A 24887-nucleotide genomic window follows, 5' to 3' on the forward strand; every position below is an offset into this window, starting at 1 on the left:
TATTATCAGTTTAATTCATTTACTTGAATATATAAAAAAAAACATTTACTGACTATGCATCTAAGTAGTAAGAATAATTGCAGTCACTTCTCCAGATGTCTCCTCCTGTCTACAGCGGAAGCAGCTAATAATATTTTATTGATCTCATTTATAATCTGGGATTATCTTATCCTATCCACCTCATCCTAGCCTGGAATAACTCCATTATATATTTAAAAACATAAACGAACAAATATTCGTAAAATAAGCCTGTATAACTGTTCGTAGTTTAAATTAGTAACATCGAAAGATGTATTTTAGTCATCAGATTAACAAACATATTTTAAAGTACAAATATTGGGAAAATTGTAGAGCTAACGACACGGTAAGTTTTAACTAGATTGTACAAAAAGTTTTTATAGTTAAAATCTAGATCTTTTTATTCAAAATTCCTTTCATGATGTAATTAGAGACTTGTATCATAGGATTCTCGGGATACAACCTTATATAATTCACATTGTGCATAAAGGATTGCCACACACCTCACAAAGAAGGTTTCCTTAGGATGGGCAGCAGCGTCCTACGTATATACTACGTACATATATACGTATATATGTATCATAACATCACACTGCTATCGCCAACCTACCTGCCAAGTGGGGAAATGTAAATATGGGGGATATACCACAATCGCCACGCCATAGATATCTTTGGACAGAGTCCTATACCTTGCAGTGGGCGTCAACGAGTTAATTATTTTTAAGATTTTTTTCATAGTTATATAATATCATCCTGCTCTCAAATGAAAGACATCTCATCTCATATCATCTCATCATCATCTGAAATTTTGTAGTATTTTATGTCCTGTATTCGTAGAACCTGTATACTACCGTCGGTAATCGGATTTCTTAACCTAACACAACTCTAATGATTACTCCGAATGATATGCTATTGACATAAAAATGTCAGGCATGCGCGCCAACGCGATTTAATGTTATTAAACAATAAATATCTTTCGCATTGTAGACTTATATTTAATATGCGTTTAAAACATAAACAACATTTATGACATAACTCAAACAAACCAAAGGCTTACTTATGTAATATGGAAGGAAATAAATATTTAATGAGACTATGCAATTTTGGATTTAAAACATCAAACAATAATAAGTAAATTAAAATCAAAAAGTTACTTATGTAAGATAGATATATATTCTTTGCATCTTTGCTCTATTAGCATAATAGTGGCGCCGCCTACTGGAGCTCTAATTAAAACGACCTAGTACTCTCACGTATTAATAGGAGCTAATGGCCGCAATCACATCGCGTTGGACCAATTCATTGAACGGTTTATAGCTTTATTAAGTCATCGCGGCCGGTCCGTGCGGTTAACGCATTTTAAAAACTACCAACAGTTGTTGGGTTACGCTCGTATGAATGGCTGCAACATTGTGGCATGGTAATGTGCGGTCTCTCGCTCGCATCGCATATGCTAAATAGGTATCGCAATGCGCTCTCTGATAAACGGACTGTTATACTAAATTTATAGTGTTACTCGATTAGAACGACTCGTTGCACTTATATCGGATTGAAATTACGTGTTCTAGTCTTTAGTTTTATTTTTATGTACAGTCGAGCACGTTTCACTGTTTATCAGCATACAGGAACAGCGAGCGTATAATCGCGAATATATTGACATAAGTGTAACAGTTTCGCATATTTAATAACTGATTAGAACGGTGGTTTACTAAGTGGTCCCTATTGAGATCAAATTAATTCAGTCGTTTGAAATGAATCACAGTTGGGTTTCAAACAGATCTACTGTTTGGTTTATTATAAATTGTAATTAAGAAGATAGTCGAAACATTAATAATGCTTGGAATATGATAAAGTTTATAAATAGAGCACATAGTTATCGAAAAAAATTGTGAAATTTTCTGAAATATTTTCGGTATCCAAACCATAAAAACAAAATAAATAATAATTTTTTTGTATTTAATTTAAACCAGCGTTCATATCTACGCACTAAGATCCTCTCGATATGAGGTGATTGATTTGAAAATCAACAATAGCCAAAACATAAATAATGCTTGAACCACGTGAACGTTGTTATAATGCTAAAGCTTATAAATCAAGGAGAAAGTGAATCCAAAAATTGATTAAACTTTGTTATTTCTCATAGTTTTGCTTATGAATAAATATTATTTAGACTTTTTCCAGCTGATTAAAACGACACAATATTTTAATTATTCATTGCTTAAATTTAAAACACTTCATAAAATAAAACTAAGTTTTGATATTCGATTATCATTATTATTAATAAAATATATAGATTCCTTTTTATTTATATCAAAAATAAGAATTCACAGACCATTTTACATTTCAAACCCTATGAAACTATAAATAGCAGGAAAAACTACATTTTCTGAATAAAAAAACATTAAGATTCAATATTAGTCGGTTGAGGCCCTCGATTCAGCGTTAAATATTCTTACAAATGGAACGGAAGTTAATTCAGAGCACCGCCAAGCGCAAATGTTATGAAAACCGTCAATTTTAACGCAGAAAAATTATAAACCAGTTCGCCAACAACCGTTAATAATAAATAAAGTGTAATTATTACAAATTAATTACATTTCCTACAAAGCTCTATCGCCTGCTATCTCAATGACACGGTTATGGGCGCCCGATGTAATAGAATAATAGAGAATATTAAATAAAATCATTATTAGTCTAACAATACAATCACAATAACATTCTACTAAACAAACGAAGATAATGTTACAGAAACTCTACAATAAACCCCAAACTAGCCTAAACGACTCTATTTATTTACAAACCTTAAATGTTTATTAAGAAACGCGTTAAGAGCAACATAGATTATAAATGTAAAGAGCACAGATGAAATGATTATAAATTTACGATAGTTAATGACCCAAATTAGACATTTGTATTGTGCGAGGTACTATGGGCTTTTTTATTTCAGGTGAGATATCTTCTGCATTGTCAAGATACTCTGCCCTGATGGAGGAAGGACATGATAATTTGGTATTCCTACCCATTAAGAACCTCTCAATGCGTGCGTCTGTTCGGAACTCGCTAGAGTTAAGTAAATAATTAAAACGCAGCATACATCTCCTTATCTGATAATTTGATTTACAGTGTTGCAATATTACAAATGTAAATACTTACATTATATGTATATTATTACTAGCTGTCCCCAGCTTTGCTTCGCGAACTCAATAAATCCCCCTTGCGGGTGGAATTTCGAAAAACCTTACCTAACCTCTACTTGTCGAAAAGAATATCTTACCAAATTTTGAATATCTTAACATTATTGTTTCAGAGATCATGATTAGTAGGTACACAGGTGTAAATATTCTGTATATATATGAATATATATGAAAAGATGAGAGAGCAATGGTAGCAATGGTGGCGGTAGAGAACTGAGACTTGCGATCGTAGGTCGCAGGTTCAATTCCCGACATACAATCTTATGCAATTCACACTTTGTTCATTATTTACATAGGATTGCCACTGCTCACAAACAATTCCAGATCGGCAGCAGCGTCCACTGCGTACTATAATAACATACTGTGATCTCAAACTCTATCTACATAAAAAAATTTGTAACCACCTGGTTTTCGAGAGATCGAAGTTCTTTATAACACAGCACCGTTATAGAAAGCTTCATCGTTTATATTAAAGTTAATTATAAACGGCTACGTAGGTTCTAGCATTGAAAACAATTAAAGAAAACTCTAAAGCAAGCACTTTGCAAATTTTAAAATTTAACTTTTAAAGATTGATATATAAAACTGTCTGTGGGTAATGAGGCTGCAGTTCGTAAACAGGTTGAAGTGTTAGTCTAGTTTTCTAACACTAACCCCAATACTTTCCGTTTTTAATAAATATTTAACCTGAACAAGATGTAAGTAAATCGATTAATTATTTACCTCCATCGCCTTCAGCAAATTTATATTACACTTGCGAGTCGATCATAACTGGAACGTCTAAGTGGTACGTATAGAAAAATTAGAATATCACATTGAAAAAGTTCGTCGTGTTGAGCCGAGTGGGCGGGCTGTCATCTATCAATTGAAAGACTGAGATTACTCGGTGAGAGCGCGGCGCCCGGGGCACTAACTGCAGTATACCAGTTAGCAGTAAATTACCGGTTAATTAAACATTCGCGATGTGCTCCCGAGAAGGTCCCGGCGCCACGACGCCATCCGACCCGGTCTCACTTAATTGTATACAATTTCTAGGTATCGACGGGGTACTATTTCGAAAGTTAGATCGACATTAGTCCACGACTCCGAACTCAATTATCGCTTACACTTCCGCGCCGCAGACGGATAGCCCCCCTCAATCCCCTCGCCTCTGCTGCGATCTCGTTTATTTCCCGGTGTCATTAAGATCTTTATTACTACAGCGAATGTAATTATGTCTCTGATGAAATGCATTATACGCTAGATGCATTCGATGGAAAGTATCACGGCTTGCGTAATATATACGCTTACGTACACAAAATATATTTGTAAGGTTTTGACTTGTATTTACGTGTAAATGTTAACAATTTCAATATCTTCTGTAACGTCACATTCATTGCTAAAGATTCTATCCCTGAACGATATTGTTCTTTCAGATTCTGAATTAAATTATTTTGGGAAAACTCGTTAGGTGGTGTGACTGTTCACACATGCTACACACGCTCTCCAAGTGGCATTTGCACATTCTGCGAGTACAAGGAGGCAGGGCGCAAAGGACGCCAGATCTCTTTCATTAACTTAGCGAAGTCTGGAGGCTTCCGGGGTAGCCTCAACTCAGGCTCACCGGATTAGAAGGCCACCGAGCTCTTCAAGTCGGCTTGATGTTCTGTGACATAGAATTTTGCTTTCTTAGTTGCCTACTGCAACTAATTTTTTAGATTATTTTCCGCGAAGACAAGAATTCTTATTAAAAATATAAAACCTCCTTTCAATGCAAAAAAAAATTGTGATATGTAATCTTTTTTCTGTAACATCTCTTAAATTACGTTGGTAGTGTGCGTGCGTCCATGTGTCCGTTAGTGTGCGGTGTGTGCGCGAAGTATTTTTTCCGCGGCGATATCTCACGAACGCAGAACGCAAGGGGACTGGTAATGATTGAGATCTCACGTAAACTGAACAGCAACCAGCTATTAAATGTCATCGTAATTCAATGTTACGAACATTGTCTTATTTCTTAACTTTTAAATTTAACGAGTAAAATTAAAAATAATAACAACACGCTGCCAGCACGGAAGATGTATATATGTGTGTTGAAACAAAAACAATGTATTTTTAAATTAAAAAGCTACATATATATCATAAGATATTACCACCTATGGTACGACTAGTTACGACATCTCTGAAACCACAAGACTTAGACAGTTGAAATTTACAAAGAATATTTCATTCGCCGAACACAGTTTACGAAATTCCACAGGCATGGTTTGAGCTAGTGATAACATTAATGTAAAATTAACCTTTTGAAAACCGAACACGAAACGATTAAAAATAAAAATATAAAATATAAAGACAAAAAATTTTACTGATCGAAGAAGCTACGCTCAGAGTATAGAGAAAATAGGCTAAGGAGTACCGACTCCAAGAAATATGAGACGTAATGGCATTGGAGAAGAAATAGAAACCAAAATCGTGTTTCCGTCTATATTAAACTTTTCAAAATAGTCCTTTTTCTTTACTATACGTAGGAGTCACTGAAACGCATTCGCATCTATAAACAATGTTCCAATGGTTGACGATTATGAATTAAAGGCAACAAATCTCTATATTTCTATACAAAGGGTCTGTCAGAAAAGAGACCTTACCACTTCGCCCCTTAAATAAAGTATAAAGTGTGCCTCATTTGATAACTGTATAGTAATATTTTTCTTACTTAAATAACGATTTAATTCACTTTTTATTTTAATATTACATTGTTACAGTGGACAAAGTGTAAACATTCAGTTACTAAATCGCAATTTGCAATCTAGTTTTATTAGCTGTGCATTTTAACGATCCGCGTCGGAGGCGAGCAGCCGCTTGGAACCGGACGTCGCTTTCTGATAGACTAATGTTACACTTGCAACATGAGCTCTTTGGCCCAGTGGCCACGCTGGGCGCTTTCGCATCTACGACTCTTACTATTACCAGTAATTTTAAAAAAAAACTTTATAAACTTTCCGGTAATCCTGGTGTTATTTATTTACTGAATACATTTTCATTTTAAATTTGACAGGTTTATTTTTTGTTTCTGTTATTAACTGCAATCTATCTTTAAAAAAAACTATATTCAGGTGTGTAACGTGAACATTTTTTTATCATCTAATCTAGACACGAGGTTTATTTTCAATCATTTAACTACATTGAAGACTATAAGTGTTCCAGAAACGAGCTGATAGGAGTGATGAGTAATTTGATTTATATTACAATAAATTTGAGCTCTCACAACAAATTTAGTCGAGAAAATATTTTTAATACAGAGCCATTATGAATCTTCCAGTATCTTTTATCCACTATCACCCAATTTTATCGCCTATAACTCCTTTACACAGTAGATGTTAGGATTTAGTGGCGATGTAATTAATTCTAAGAGTTCACGATTAAGAATAACAAATAGAACTTCTAAAGTGTCAAGGTGTGTTCTAGTGTGATGCCCAGGTTATTGGATTAACACAGAACAGGCTAAGCCGCTATAGGCTTGTCGAGTCTATTACTAATACGTAAACAGCTTATTCGTCTCGTCAATTTCTTGTACAACGTAAAGCATTCACCCTGGTTATTACACGTGAGGTAGCCCCAACGGTAGAGGACTGAGTCACACTTCGCGCATTAATTATATAGAATCGCCATTGTTCGCAAGATTCCATAGAAAGTTTAACAGCTCTCTCTACGTACTATAATACCACACTGCGATCGCCTACCCGCCTGCCACGCGTTGAGATCATATCCCACGAATATATCCCTCCAAAGATATCTTTGGGCCAGACCTATGCTTTGCAGTGGGCATCTATGTACTGAAATGACCACTACACGTAGTCCAAAGCATATTGTTTTGTCTAGAAACACGCGCATTCTAAGGTGTCAGAGGGCAGACCCGACTAACTCTTCAACAACCGAATAGAGGCACTACTAGTTCTCATTGCCAAAAGGCACTTGTTACCTAAATATTTTTTTTTTTGCTCGTATACATGCTCATAACAAACCATCACCGAATATGAGTGAATGTAATACAAGTATCTATCTAATTTCTTTCAAGATTCATTAAACCACGAGGTAGATGGTATCAAGCGTTTGCTTTACGAGAGAGAGTTGACATTCCTTCACGCTCTTCACTTACATCGAACTTAAGAAATGGCTAATAAAACGCAAGGAATTAGCTTTTTAATGTGGACTCGTGCCTTCTTTCAGAGTATATGGGCTTATACCATGCTATTCTAGTTTGAAATAGTGTCAGGGAACATATTTTTCGAATTTTTACTCTTTATATATACCGATGTTTCAACGATGTTTATCTCTACTGTTCGTAAGCAATGGAATAATATAATTTCTATTTTAATTGTCACAGTGCCAAATCACTATCATGATGCAGCCGAAGGTATTTCACTGCGGGTCGTAGACCTCCCTCACAAATTTCCAATCGGACGGTCTCAACAAAATTGTCTCTCCACCTTGTGTTCGGTCCATAGCTTCCAATGCAAAACCTTGAGGTCAATGCCAACGGTTGTGGCCTGGCCGCTGCAATCTTAACCTGCTAATACCCTGAGTGATGCCTTTTTTATTAAAGCCACCTGTAATCCTCGCCGCCAAAAATGGCAGATCTTTTATATTGGATTATAGTTTTCACTTTTTACATTATTCCTTATTGCTAATTCCTTTTTTTTTTGTCAATACGGTACCTGAATATTACTTCTTTATAATAGGTTGCCTTATTGCCAAATTTTAATCTATTCATATTATTTTTCATTTTTTTATTTGCAGTTTATTGCACACACACACGCATATATATATATATATATATGTATGTACACATAGACGGACAAATACATACATTACTATACACACATAACTAGATTTAAAAATACTTATATATAAATATAAACACATACACATATCTATATATTTATTGCCTTATTATCATAGTTAAGTTTTAAGTTTCAGGAGTTATAAGAATAGAACTAACAGAAGTCCAGGAAAGAGAAAAAAAAATTAAATCATAACATTGGAATGCAGCATACTTATAAAAATACATATATGTATACATATGTATATAATTTCGTATAATATGAAGTTGAAGTTGGAACTAAAGGTCCTTTCAATAGCTACTTGAACCGCACTTGCATATTAAAGACATCTGTACTGAATATATTTTATTAATAGAACTGGCTTGGTAACGCGCTTAAAAACAAATCATCTTATAACACGTTTTAATTAGAATCTTTTTAATCACGACACCGCTATTGACGACACGGTGTATGAATATGCATGCATATAATGCTCATAGTGACTCATAAAACGTTCACCAGATAACGCAAGTAAATAAAAAGGAGACGTAACAACTACCCAAGGTGATCAGTGTAGTTGTTACACAGAATTTTTCAGTACAAAATTTTGTGTAACACGCGGGCGAGCTTCATCATTTACAATTATATAGACATATATGTAATTTTTTACCTGATTAAAATGTGAAAAATATACAAAAGATAATAATAAGCTCCACTTTATTTTTAGTACTAACATCGTGAACACAGATCATATCTAATTATATATCTAATATATAAAATTAAACACACAGATATATATCTAATACAGAAAATTCACGTTCCACGGTGTGCGTGATTCAACTCCTCCGAAACGGCTCGACCGATTTTCGTGAATCTTAGCTTGCATTTTTCCTTTTAAATGTTAATGGTGGTCCACCCCTAATTGTTTAAAAAATTTTAAACATTTTTTGTTTTAATTTTTTTATAATACAGCATAAAAAAATACTTACAACCCTAAATTTTCATCCCTCTACGATCAAACCTTATTTTTTGTTTTTTTTTTAATGTTTCCTAGAATTAACATACATGACAAAACAACATTTGCGGGATCAGCTAGTATATATATAGGATAATAGTTAAATTTATGACACAGGTCAAAACAGCATTGTCAAGTTGCATTAAGGGTAGTCGGTTATTTTATTTAAAAAAAATATATTTACTGTACATATGGATACATCCGGAATTAATCTGACAAGTGCGGCCGCGGAAACCGGTTACGAAATGAATTTGACACGTGACAGGGCCCCGATCGCAGGCAGGGTTGGCAGGAAATTTTAATTCAACTCATAAATTATCTACGTCGAGATTTACTATCGTGTAACGCAATAGCTTTATCCAGAGAATGGGGATAAAGAGTGAATAAACGGCGGCCATTAGATTGTATTAGTCCGTGGGTATAGTCGCTCATACGCATACAATGCTATCAAATGGAGCATGTAAGAGCTAACGATTAATTTACTTTTATAATCATTAATTGCGGTTGTATCTCTTGACGTAATTCTCTATTACAAATACTGATAGCTCTAGCTTCTTTATACAAAAATTGTTTGAATAAATACATTTAAAAAACTTTTAAGTTAAACGGTTTTTTGATACCCATATTGTGGTGGTTGTGGAAAAATATGGACCTAAACCGCCATAATGGAATGGCGTCCATCTTGAATTTTAAATTTTGACATAATCATCGTGTTTTACTAGTGTAGCCCTTTCATTTGATACCCATATCGAGGGGGTTAAGGAAAAATATGTAATCCGCCATTTAGTATCCGCGGCCATCTTAGATTTATAATGTTATTAATTTTATTATATTGTATTGTCATCTAAATTAAATATGTGTACCAAATTTCAGATCAATCTGACAACGGGAAGGTGCTTAAATTTCAATTTATAATTTTGACCCAAATAAATTCCGTACGGGTCGAATTAAATAAAACCGTTTTTAAAATTCAAATACCCTTCCACAATCATTATTTTAGCTTTAAGACGTCCTCAGGCCCGAGCAGCCTGCATCCTTATCTTCCGAAGACCATAACAAAATTCTACACTTCGCGAGTCTGTAGTCTTCATTCCAGAATTTTAAGATCCCAGCGACTATCTAAGCGCTAAGTCGTCTGAACAATGCCTCTTCAATGCCACTTGCATTAATTTTAATTTTGAAGAGTAATAATAAAGGTAAAACTTACAACTTTGCTACTTCGTTTAAACAGGATCGCCAATGTATATGTTACACAAGACAAAATCATGATGCAATAGATAAAGAGATTGTCTCTGTGTGCGCTGTGACGTCAGCGGCGCATAAGCTATTCAAATTTTCCAGCGTATTTGTCGTTACGTCACCTCGACACTGGTTTACATATCGGGTTACCGTAAAAGGACATCGAAAGGTCACAAGCGGTTCACAATGTGCATTCACAAAAAGCGCGCCTTAGATTCGGCGAGTGACGAACCGCACCTTCGTAAAATACCATTTTATACTTAACACCTCTTAATCACTCACACTTTTATTCATTCATTGAAAAGTATCCGCTGTTTTCATTAAAAGAATGTCAAAAAAGCCTGAGCTCGGACAGAAACTTGTAACAAATTAAACCTCCATAGACTTCCATCCTCTAACTACAAATATACGACTACCATGGTGTCCAACGCGTCCCAATACAATGTTAGCCTTTTTTATTATTAGTACAAATATTACCAAGTACCTACACAAGTTAATACTGCAAGCAGCTGCTTCGGTTTATGTTAATGCTGCTAACTTTTTACAGTTTTTTATTTTTACTATAATTCAATTTTTTTGATCACAAAAAATACCACCCTTTATTAGAAGTGGAATATCCCACATACCGAGCATAAAATATGACCACTGAGACCTTAAGGGTCTGGACTTGAAACCACGAATCGGCAAGCATATCGCAGCCTTCATTGGATATACAACCTGCTAAGCTTTCAACAAAGTCCTATTGGAAATCTATGTTGTAGACATATGTCTAGCTATGAAGGTCCCACGCGATGAAATAATAAAAATGATAACGATTTAACAAAATGAAGTTACTTTCTCATAAGCAGTCTTTATATACGTATTTCATAAAATATTCTGACCGAAAATCGAACCAGCTATATAACTATTCACTACGACCAAAACATTCACACACGACCGCCGCAGTTATCTTGCTACCTAAGTGAAGGAGTAAATAAGACAAGTTCACGCTTATCTAAGACGTGAATTTACGTTACCCAGATACGTGCGAATTGGATCAAGGGCCTCTCGCGTTCTATGCACGATAACCGACGTTGTTTATTGTCGTATCGTATTTACGTAATGAACTTTTTAATGCTTTTTATTACGATACAATATGTGTTTTCGCTAATCTCAGATATGTACGCCATATTGAAATGATCCGCCATCATTAATTCTAAAGTAATAAATTTGATACAAATGTAGTTTAAGTTTAATAAAGAGCGCCAGAGTGATTAAGGAGTGTAACGTCATTATCGTGAATATAGTCACCCACTGCAATACATAGGCTTCCCCAAAAGATCATCAATATGATCGGTCTTGGCCCCGTTTATGGCTACCTCTCATTGTTCAGCCATGTGTGAGCAGAGACAATATTTACCAAAAAAAAATCTATTTTTTTGTTATTTCCACATTTCCCTTTTGTCCTTCTTAATGTGTTTCATTCATTTCTCTATTGTCCTTTTCATTCTCTTCCACACTTACAGCGTGGTCTTGCTTTGGCTGCATCTAGAAATTTCCGCGACCTTGACTGTCTCCCTAGTAAGGGCCTACCAAAAGAGTCGCAAATGATAAAGGAAAAATGAATGAAACAGGTCGATCAATATTCTCTATTTGAGAATAGCCTTGTGTCAAATTTTAGTCGTCTCTGTAAAGTTTTTTACAATTTTATTTTATTCAGAAACCAACAGCATTAAGATTTGATATAAATAGACATATAGAGGCTAATAAAAGGCTTTTGTGTGTATCTTAATAAAAAGCTATACTCAGGCAAGAGTAAAAATTTTATTATAAATAACTAATCGAGTAACAAAATAGATATTGCAAAATTAAATTAAAATCTTCATATCACATGATGGCAAATGTTTTAGTCTTAAAAATACGATAATATTAAAAAAATAGCACAGATTATACAGCGATACATCTAATAACAGGTACAAAAAAATAAAAATAAATAGCTAGTAGATCAGATAGAACGGCCCTGGTTGCACTGAACGATACAATTACATGGGATATAAGTAACGTAGGATAAAACAACAGATAAGTATTAAATAACACGTTTCCGCAACCCGGTAAGATAAAGCATGCGCACACGACGAGCTGCGCTATCGGGTTACGTGGCACCGTTTCCAATGCTCCATATACGGGCATTTGCTAATGCGACCGCTCACAACACTAATTAGCGACTCCGCGAAAACGATAAATAGTCACTATGTTATAGTTTCATGTGTGCTATTAACTTTTCGTCTACATATACACTAGCATATAAGCGTATGTTTACCAGTCCGATCAGCTTTTATTTCTATACGAATCCGTATTTATGTAACAAACTCAATAAAGCTGAAAATCTTAACTATTATGTTCCTAGAAATTAATTCACAGAAGAATAGTTAAATTGGTCTAGTTAACAAGTAAAAAATATAAACAGCTTTAAATGAGTATAATATCTTATGCGCGTAAATTTTTCCTTTCCTTAACTTTCAGTACTGTTTATAAGGAGGTTTTAATGTAAGTAAAAAAACTACTACTACTACTTTTAATAAGTCATGGAGATTTTATGTTCATATAAGGCATATATGTATGTATATATATATACATACATATATGCCTTATATGAACATATATATATGTATATATATGTGTATATATATATATATATATATATAATGATTTTATTGAAGATGTAATTTTAAATTATTTAAAATATATATACATAGTCTACAGTTTCTCTAGCCTGTTCTTCTTAGATCTAAGGCATTTATCATCCGAACATATGGACTCAACAGAATTTTTGGAATAGATACTGTCAACCCCTTCTAAACCCTTGATCAAAGCTATATAAACGAGATTTAGGCTAAACGCCTTCCACGCTCTGTAAAATAAAAATAATTCTCGCTGTATTAACACTAAAATCCTTTAAACTGGATTGTAGTTATACAACTGAAATATCTCTGCCTACCCTATTTAGTCAACCGTCTACATGTCTAAACGCTATATGTATAGCAACATCAGTTGAACCCAGTGGTGTACCAAGAACTTTTGCCGCCCGGGGCGATCTCCAGTTTGCCGCCCCTTCTATTATAAGTCAATCAAATAGTGGTTTTTTATAAATTAATACACATAAATAAATTATTAAGTACTAATTATAAGTTAAATAATTAAGTTAAAATTATTTGTAATTTCTTATTCTATTGGCAATATTGCAAGATTTTGTGGTCTTAATTGACTCATTGTAGAACGAAGATAATTTTTTATCAACTTCAATTTTGAGAAGCTTCTTTCGCAACTACCGTGTCGGTAGTTGCGAAAGAAGCTTCTCATTGATGATTGAAATTGTTAAAAAAATTCTTAACAAAATTACAATGTTGGGAACAGAATTTTAATTTATTATTCAAGAAAGAAAATAAATATGAAATGAATATGTTGCTTTTTACAACTATAAGTAAATTTAAAAAATGCCGCCCCAAGGTAAGTGCCGCCCGGTGCGGACCGCACCCACCGCCCCCCCCTAGGTACGCCACTGGTTGAACCATACGATCGTCAGTTTAAATACCATTGTTATAATAATTACAAACACAGGTGTTGGGTTGATGGAAGTTCCAAGTAGCGTTTGACACCGGAGCTCCAATTGTTCTCGTTATCCGGTTTCTCTTCCAGTTCCACGACCTACATCATAAAGTTTAACTCCAACGGCCCATTGTGTTATTAACGGTCCGGGGGCATCATACGCGCAGTCCACGCCTATTAATATCACATCTATACAAACTCAGATCTATGTAATTAAAACCTATTTCATTTTTATTACAAATGTATCCATAATTAAACACATACTATTAAATTTGGACAGAAATAACAATGAATATTTATATTATCCCACAAATAAACGTTAAACCGGAATTGTGAGATACGGCAGAAAGTTGACTTACCCAAGAAAATTAATTACAAAAATATGCCACATATCTTTGAATTAATAATTGAATTTTATGCATCCTTTATCATTTTTTCAATTACCATAACCTTCGCTTACTTTCCTATGAAAGACAGACAAAGTATTATAATACAATGTCCTAATTAAAAAATATAACATTGTTATGTCAAACTGTATTCAAAATTAATATTACATACGACTTTTACTTCTAGAATCGACAGACTTAAAAATATTTTTTTTAAATAATTTTTTGTAGTTAACCACTCGCTACCATTCCTGTTCTCGGACTTGACGTTGATTTGTGGGAAATTACATATCTGCAATTTCGTATACCTATCTTCATCATCTACTGTTAGATATAGGGTTGTCCTTTTGCCGTCCACCTCATGGAGTCCTTTACTGTCTTCGTCAACCAATTGTCGTGAGTCTGAAACCGTCAATACATCTGGAAAGACTACGCCCTACAACTCTGCTTCCCATATTTATTGTATATTACTACAGGTCACTTATTTTATTATTAATATAAAAAGGTTATATGTTTGTAATAAACTAAATCAATGATATGCGAGCATCACATATTAAAGTTGAAAAATCCAAGGTATATTTCATGTAGGGCGCAGCTGTAAATAACTGGTGCAAATTTGAGTAATATGATGCCAGTAATCGAAAAAGATTGAACGAAATGCGTAAAAAATGGATATACTTAAATTTAAACATTGTGTAAATTAACAAATCAAAACAAGGCTGGTGGATTCAAATAAGCTTCGAGCTGCTAATAAAACATTAGGCGCGAACAAAAATACGCGTTTGGGGGCGGAGACCTAGGCCGTTGCACCTGGCTCGGCGGCGCATTCCTCACGCACTCCTTTTTATACTTTATGGGATACACCCGACCATTATTAACAGAGCCACCCATCTCCTCCCACCCCATGGATCACGGGCTACGAGAGATGACAGCGTAACGACACAAGAGTTCCGCTTTTACTAGCTAGATAATGGAACGCGTATAAATCCCGTTCCCTTTAATTTAAACTACCACGTCGCCGCCACTAAAAAAATATCTTTGAATCCTTCTTCAATTACGCAAGACAACGAATCAACATTTACACATCAAACACCATTTGTTTGTCCGCGTTATTAAATGTTTGTAAGTATCAAGGACTCGACAAAATTAGCGACCGACTTCGAATTGGTTTCTCTCCGAACGGATCGGTTCCACCTGTTGATTTTAGTGCCGTAACCGAAATGAGACGTTGAAAGTAAAAGAAAAATTAAATTGCTGGGTTACTTAAAAGGTAGTTAGAGAAATGTGTGTCAAAGCGCTAAACGCGTGTGTGCGCGGTTACGCGTCGCATACGCATGCGCAGCCTTAACGAAAACTCACCGAAACCCGTTTGGGCCATGTTAGATTTTGATCAAACAAACGCGTGTGTGCGCCCCACAAACCGTTCCTAGTTGGAAAACTAATTACATTCGCTTCAACTTATCAATTTCTTTTTATTAATCAACTAAGCTTTCTATGAAAATGCTATTAAGTCATGGTTATAACTTGTAATTTCGTATTTACGTATTAACAACACCGCGTACGAGAAGTTGACTTCAGGTTAAGTTAAGATTTACTAATTCTTTTTTAATTTATTGTTTTGAATTAAAAAGTGTTTCGATTTTAAATAAATTGTTTTACTTTATAATGCATAGCAGAATTTAAAATCCGCCCGTTATACATATGCACAATTATTTTAATTCGATACATTTATATTTACTTGTTACATATAAATTGTAATATTATTATTAGTAAAGACTTCTGGATGTTCGTAAGAAAATATACAGTTTTGGCTATACTAAGTACACGGGTGGGATAAGCGGACGTTGAAATGAATACTTTTCGTGTCACAAAAGTTCGAGAGAAACTGGATAATCGTGGGTACACCCTACTCATAGCTGTAGCACCGCACCAAAGATTTTGTAAGATCAAATCTTGTGGTCACATTAATATATAAATTTGTAAGCCGTAATCCAGTCATTTAAATAGCTAACACTCTATAGTAATATTTAAACATAACAGTATCTTACCACAGTTTAAACCGCCAATGAAACTAGTTACACTTAAAAATTCTAACAAAATGATTAACTTATAATGAGATAATGTGAATACCAACAAGATTCTATCACCTATAAATTCCATTGAAATAAATTTCACTAGAAGCATTAGGTCGTCTTCAACAACAACAAAAACTTCGAATTCTACTCCGAGACGCTTTATCAACAACACTCGAGTAGCATGACGTGCATGTTTAACACCAACTCGCGCCAAAGACACTTTGTTTAGTAATCAATGATCGAAATTGTTAAAGCAATTTACGCGAAATGATGTCAAACGTATATATTAACATGGATAAGTCACAAAAATTTAAGAATTAATAAAACTATCGATGGCTATTATTATTCAAATTCAAAACATAATAATTCCATATCTGATTTTCGTAATAGTCCACTGCAGGACATAGGACTTCCAAAAAAAAATCCATTACCACCTGCATCCAACGCCTTCTGACGATTTTAATAAGCTCGCCTTTCCATCTTGTGGATGAAAGACCTGCTCTGCGCCAGCAGGATCGCGGTGTCCACTCTTAAACCTCATAACTCACACAGCCAGAGAGGTTGAGTAACTGTGAGCTTCCATTGAGTTCCTGTCATAGACTTTAACTTATGAATTTGAGAGATATTTACGGTGTTTTGTAATTTCTCGAACGCGGTCCTACCAATTTGCATGTCAAGAAGCAATATTAGAACAAAGTTCCCAACTGGTATGGATTCTTATCGAGTAACACAGCATAACGAAGTCCTATTTACGAACACGCTCAGAAAATAGTTTATGGCGATGCGCAGGCGACTATCTTCGAAAGCCGTTCTTTTTCTTAGTATTGAATAAAATTCCACAAACATATTATTGTTTAGGTATCGATTGGATTAATTAAAAATCGATATGATCTACCTGTAATCGATACGGCTCCATCACAACGTATAAAAAATTGACTGATAATTTAATTCTTTATCTTTATTAAGTAGTACAACGTACAAAATAAAACTATTTTTTATTCTATTATGCTGAATAGATATGGAGACATTTTAGATTTATCATTTATTTATAATAATAATAAATTTGTTGTACATACTTGAATTTTTTTTTGATAGAATTTTTTAAAATATGAACTCTGCTTATAATTAATTCATAAAGGCATATCCACGTTATGCTTTCACGATGTAAGTACCAAAAATCGATCCACCAATTCCGATCACTGTTAATAAGAAAACTTTCACCTCTGCTTAGGATGTAAGTTAAAAAAAAATTAGCATCTCTCAAGTGCGAGGTTAGACAGGCGGGCTGCTTATTGTGGTCATCGTTAGCCCACCATTCGGCGCGTCTCGCGTGCGAGCAACCAAGATGGTGCGCTTCGTTAGTGGAGCATTTGTCAAGATAATTGTCCGAACGGAGCCGTTTGAGGCATTGACGTTTCCGTATTGTTATAAATAGCGCTCATATGTTACCCGCGTACTCTATTAGGCTGTATTAAAACGTAATAAGGTTTAAAATTGAACATAAAAGTAATTCGGAAATGTATACCATTACACATGTAACTTTGACATCTTGTCGTGTAACCAAATTGAAAGGTTTTGTATTAAATAGTGCGGCGGTTAAGTTTAATAGACGAGAGGAATACGAAATAGTCGTTCACTTATGCAAATGGTCAAAATATTTATTTACGTACTTTCATTCCCGACAGACTTTTTATTGTCAGAAGATACCGGCCTGTCGCATTTAGTAATTAACGTAATATATTTCAGAGTGACCGCTTTATTTATCGAAAAAATGTGAAATAATTATTTTTTAATTGATAGAATATAATAATCAATGTCGCGGCAAGTCGCTGCATACATGCATAGCGATACTGGTCATGGTAACGATCTTGGGGGAGGCCGTTACCTTGTAGTGTGCGCCTATCTGCAGAGGTGATGATAAGTTATTCTTGTGACCTATAAATATGCGCAGTGGTAGCCCTCTGTGTTTGGCACTAATCGGTGTAACATAACTCCTGAAGATGCCTCGTGGAGGGGTGAATCACGTGTTGAGTAATTTGGCGGTGGCGGTTGTGTGATTCGCATTGTTTGCCGCATACGCATTTATCAGAGGGCTGGCGGGCGGTGCATTTTATTGCACGACTACCACAGCATGTGCGGAAGTGGCTAAATATTGGTCCTTTTCTTACTTGCCCAGAAGAGAACTATGACTTACGATCGTAGATCGCGGGATCGATTCCCGGGATATAATTTTACATAATTCGCACTTTGTGTATTAATTATATAAGAGTGCCTCTTCTCAAAAACAAGTTTTCAGAGGATTGTCGTCAGCGTTCGCCAAGCGAGGCGATTATTGTATAATCCAACCATAGATATCTTTGGGAGAGGACTTTCCCTTGCAGTGGTTGTCAATGGGCTTATTCTTTATGCATCATACAGATGCAAAGGTTACAAGACAATAAAAATATTGCAAATTTATCATATTTTTTTAATACGAACCTTAAAAAATTAAAGTGTTAAGAAAAGATGAAATATAATAGTTATAATTAATTTCCCGCTGGCGTTACGAACATGATGCCTTTGACATTTATTTAAAAATAAAAGACTGATATAATTACGGAAACACGGTAACTTAAATCTTAGCATTTATCAAATTACAAGGTGATTTATTGGGAAACAGCTTTTTAAAACTAGTTCGATACATAATCCGTTCATCTGTGTTATATATGTATGACATATAGTAATACCTATTAATAAAGTGAAAGGTCCTGTGTGTATATATCAACAATCGCTTTGTTATCGCGGCAAATATTATAGTATCAGACGTTTATTTACATTTGATATTGTATTGTTTCGTAATACATGTATATTTCAAATAATACTACTTCCGAATCTCGTTGTAAAACTTAACCAATATACACGAGTAAAACTTTCTACAATTAAAATATTCGTGACAAATCATAAAGTAAAAAAAAATAAAACCAATATTATGACGTTATTACAATGTATCTATATATAATTTAGCCCTTTTTTTAACCAGCTGTTGTTCACAACATTTTGATTCATGTCTTTTGTGGAAAAGGAAAAATTGAATGAACAGAAAGTGAAAAAGAAAGAGTACTTTTAAGTACTCTTCCCTTAATATACAAAAGTGAATACTACAGTTGGTTTAAAGTGAAAAAAGACGCCCACTGGCACAGGTCTCTCCTTGCCTTGCGAGTCCCGCGCGATTTTGCCCATGTCGTCGTCGACCCTCATGGGGGGGGCTACCCACGCTGCGTCTACCGGCTCCTGGTCGCCTCTAAAGAGCCTCAATGACCTTCGGTTGCACGGGAGATGTACGCCGCTCACTGCCACCAAACGAGCAATTCTTCGAGCTACGTCAGACCTTGATTCTTATGCGGATTTCCTAGTATGTGATTCAATCTGGCGTCGAGGCATAACTCTTCATTGATCTCTGGGTGACATTGAGCTTTTTTATAAATCCGATTTTAAACGACACTGTCTCAAATCCATCCAAAATAGACGAATATAATGAAAAGTTATTTTAGTTATATCTCTAGGAATTTTAAAGTTTTGTATGACGTGTTACAGTTAAAGTTCTATTACTATTTTGTGTGAAGACATACGAACGGGCCCCATCGGGGTTACCGTGACCGTGTTGTAACAGGTGCCGCTCGTAATTACGAATGTAACGAAACAATCATTGCGCCGGCACGACTTATTGCCTGATTATGAGCGAGCGTCTGATTAATGGCTCTCTTTATTTACGGTGAATTGTCGGGCAGATAGTAAAAGATTTTCGCTTTTTAACCCATTAAATGCATAATGATGTAAATCTGCAATATACCACTTAAACGTAAAATGAGAGAGTAAATGCATAGTGTTGTATATATGAAACATAAGGTTTTTTAAAAAGTTTAAAAAAATATTATATACATTTTTTTGCCCTGCCTTTTAGTGTATTTATCTACAAGATAAATATTTTTTAAAAAAGTATAAATAAAAGTCATGCATTTAAGGGTTAAATGTCGTATCACGAACACATGACTTAATATACACAGAGTGATTCGTTTTAGGTGTAAAAGCTTGAAAGGGATGAATTTATGTCTTATTTACTGTCAATTAATGGGATCGCCAAGAAGGAAGGAAGACTGCCACTTTGACCAGTCTTGCGCTGCCCGCATACAGCGACTTCCCACGACCTTAACTATATCATCAGCCCACCTATGGGGTTACCTACCCACGCTACGTCTACCGGCTCGTGTTCACACATTAAAATCAATTATTGTTTACTATCTATCTCTTCGGGCTTTGTACTAGAAGTTATTGTACAGTAGCGTTCCAATATAAAATATATTTATAACCTATTTCATAGTGATCCCTTTATACATGGATGCTTGAAAATAGGTGTAGCTTTAACGCATATTGCTGAAAAATTAGCTATACATTTATCTATTTAAAGATTTTACAACTGTAAGCAACCTGTATATGTAGAAAAATTAAATCAACTGATTTATGTGCATTTTTTTTCAGAATTCTCCAATGTCACTCAATACGAATCGCAAACGGTGGTTAAACTCTATAAATCTAAATGAGGTTTGATTCGATTTCTCCTTAATATAGTTACAGTAATACCCCGCTTTACGCGAGGGATACGTTCCAAAAAAAATCGCGTTAACTGAAATTCGCGTATAACGAGGTTTATGATTAAACATAGTCAAAAATTATGACCAAAAAATACAAATCATTATAATCAAGCACTTTAATTCTAGGAACCCTTAATGCAATACATACTCTTTTTTTATGGAAAAATACATCTATTGTCTTTTGGGTAACGTTTTTGTTTACGTTCTTGTAAAATACGTTCATAACACCCAACACTGTTTTTGTTTGACAGATGGTTAAGACACCATAGAGAAGTTGATGACTCATTATATTTATACGCACTCTTTTGCGTAATTCGAGGCATTTGAGCGCGAAATTTGCAATTCGCGTTATAGTGAAACCGCGTATAACGGGGTCGCGTAAAGCGGGGTATTACTGTATTCACAAAACACTACTCTGTTTAACTGCGACAAAAGGTCGACAGTCAACGCACACGGTCCAACGTGTCCTTTCTTGACGATATAAAGTAATGAAATTTGACTCCGGAGTCGCCGGTTGATTGCATCTCCGCTGACAGTTTTACGCCGCGACCGAACTTTAATGTTTGAACGCGGTTTATTTTTATATGAAATATTAGAACCACTGATATTAAACCTGAGTGACATATCCTTTAAATGAAAACTGCAACCGCATGCCCTTAAATATTCTAACTGATGTATAATTATTACTGATTAAGTAATACTAGTGTTGAAAGTCGCTCAAATATCCATGGTGAAGGTTGTGCTCGGGATTTCTCCATTAGTATAAGGAATCAGGATGTACGTAGAAGAACGAAGTTAAACGACATAGACCAACGGATCGACCAATTAAAATGACAGCGGGAGTATCTTAATGTCCAGGAGTGTAGACCACAGACCAGCAAGCGCAATATAAGACGTCCACAAAATTGACAAATAAATTTATTATAGTCTTTAGAAAACTTTGGATGCAAGTCGCTACCAAAAGGTCTTATTGGAAATCTACGGAGTAAACCATAGTAGTGGATGTCTAAATTTTATGTACTGCGTATAAAGAGTACCGAAGGACTTATCATATAAGTCCTTTCCCATTATTTACGTACAATAATTTATAAAATAATTAAATACATAAACTTAGTATATTCTCTTACAAGCGAATTATGAACTACTTACTTAACTCAGAGGCAATCTCGATAAAGGTTGTCGTCAGAAAAGTAGAAGTAAAGAAACCAAGAGGGCGATCACAAACCAGATGGGCGGATTCGGTGCGGGTGGTGATGAGCCTCACAATAACGGACAGACTCGGATAAATAGATGTGTACCTACTTAAGAACCATCGACCAAGGCTTTCCAGGAATGGCGCCACGTTTAGCAATAAAGGTAAAATTTATTTATAATTATATAATTTTTTTATTCACAAAGTCGTCTCTTGTGCACTCTTTTAAGCATAGGTAAAGGTTAGAAGACTCCACTCTTATAAAAGATTTTTTAATACTGCATAAAATATATAAATAATCATTAATCCAAAAAAAATCATATTTAAATCTTACATTTCATAATGTTTAATGTATATATTTATATGTGTTTGTCATATTCACTGACACACACACAATATACATTAGATTTCGTCTCGTTGTTTGACAGTGAGCTAAGTGCCGTATGTCAAATAACAAAATGTATTTAAATAAATTATAATTATAAACTCTTTAAATAACAACGTAGTGTAATACATAACACTTACCATCTACGTCAGCGCACGAACCTCGCTTATCTTATCAATGATAACGCGCTAATTACCTAACACTGATAACACGTGTCGACACATGTTTCCGTGTGCAGAGCGTGGAGAACAGCCGCCAAATGTTTTAATTTTTTTTTTAATTGAAACTACATAGATATGGCTCTGGCCAGTGGGTCAAGTGTATTTAATTCCCATACGTGTCACTTTTTTTATAATCTGACATTAGCCTGTATTGTCCAACGTTTTATTGTACCTTTTGTAGTAAACCATATCAGTGCAAAATAGTATCAAAACATTATTTAAACGACTGACGAAATAAGTGACATTTGGAATACATTTATATAAAATAATGACTTATTTCAGCCTAACATTAATGCAATTTATTGATTTTCAACATTTGATTAAATTTAAAAATATCAATCAAAGTATAAAATAACCTATGATTTTGACAAAAAGGATTATGGACCTATGGTCGTTTCTGTTGACCAAATACCTGTCGGTCATATGACTGTCGGTTAAATGTCTTGTGAAATCATGTCACAGAGTAACGAACGAAGATGTAGTATGTCACAAGACATTGCAGTACTCTGCATATAAATGCAAAGTTAAACGCCGTGTTCGTCTTGTCATTTTATTTAATAAAAAAATATATATATATTCGCCTACTATACCGCAACATCCCACCGTGGTGTCGAAGTAAATACAATAATTACATTATTAACTTTATTTATTACTAGTTCAGAAACAATAATATGCATACTCTAATAATATAATATTATTTTATATTAATTTTAAATGTAATGTTTAAATTATCAAACGTTCAACGTCAGCGAATACGACGTAAATGCCGCAGTCATTTGCGAAATCCATTTTCGTAGCAGCATCCGACAGCGACTTACATAAATCTCGTCGATTCTCGGACAAGTGGCTGACAGAACGCAACTACGGTACTTTACCATGGCGCGCCCAGGTTTTTATAGAACCAACATGTCCTAAGTAACATCGCTTCCAAGGAAGTCAACGGTTACCACATTATTTTCAGATATACAGAAATAGACATGAATGTGACATAGAAAAGTACTTTACTACACAACTATCCAAAAGTCAGTGTTTTCAGAAATAATTAATTATACAATGATAATACAGTAAGCAAAAAGTTTTCATAGGTCAGATTACTACATGTTAAAATTAAATATTGTGTTTTATCTGTCCCTGCAGACATCGTACTGTCAGAAGTTTTATGCCTGTAGCATTTCAATACCAAAAAAAAAATTATCATATTACAAAGTGATCAGTTTATATTAGGTGATTATAAAATTAGCTATACATTCACCACTTGAAGAGTTTTTATCTATAACAAAACACCCTATCGACTAAATGCTTAACGCTTTGTGAAATCGTAAACCGGTAAATTAGTTTCTTGTTACAATCACTCTAATAAACTATTCTCACAACAAAGTCATTATATACGAAAAACTGCTCGAATAACATTAACACTTCAAAAAACAATTTCAAACAAAACGAAATTAAATCGTTATCTTTCATTAAACTAAATGACAAATAATTGTACTTATATGTCAAAAGTATGGACAGGTACATAATAACTAATATGTTTGACATAAAATTAATATAATAACATGTTTTGCTATACGATAAAATAATAATAAATTCTTAACACTTTCTCTTATGGACGTTTAAAATTTTGTCGAATTTTAAAACGAAACAAAAATGTAAACCTCGTTACAAATATATAGTGGCTGTTACGGAGAGAAATTATTTTTTTAACATTGTCCACTTTCGTTTATAAAGCACCAAAGGAGATCTTAACAAGATACATGCTGACAATTCCATTGAAGTAAATTTATTTTGCCGCCAATGTAACAAAACTATAATGTTTACAATACCGCATTAATCATTGTTAATATATACATAATGAATATTAAATATCATTGTATATATAGATTCCAAACTGAGCGGGTGTATTTAAAAAAATCCTGCTGTTATGGTTCTTATCTTCTGTTAATTTGAGGTAGTCTGCACAAATGCGTCACTCGAATAGATAATCATCATAAGTGGTTCTTTCTACCTACCCATATTGTTCTCAACATTTTTTAGCTTGACGAATTCCGTTAGATCAACACTTAAACATTGGCCAGCCTACACACACATGCAAATAACTACACGCAAATGATACATGGTGTTGGTGATTAGAAAACACTCGTGCGTACGAGAGC

General features: G+C 34.4%; 1 protein-coding gene across 1 annotated transcript in view; it reads right to left on the bottom strand.

Annotated features, from left to right (window-relative positions):
• The window catches only part of LOC137930640 (protein outspread-like), a 316015-nt gene that overhangs the window by 290647 nt on the left and 481 nt on the right, over nucleotides 1-24887 (bottom strand). The window lies entirely within an intron of this gene.

This window comes from Battus philenor, unplaced genomic scaffold, assembly GCF_028537555.1.
Source record: "Battus philenor isolate CCGP_79_NKW_IND1 unplaced genomic scaffold, ilBatPhil1.0.hap1 SCAF_6, whole genome shotgun sequence".
Taxonomy (NCBI): domain Eukaryota; kingdom Metazoa; phylum Arthropoda; class Insecta; order Lepidoptera; family Papilionidae; genus Battus; species Battus philenor.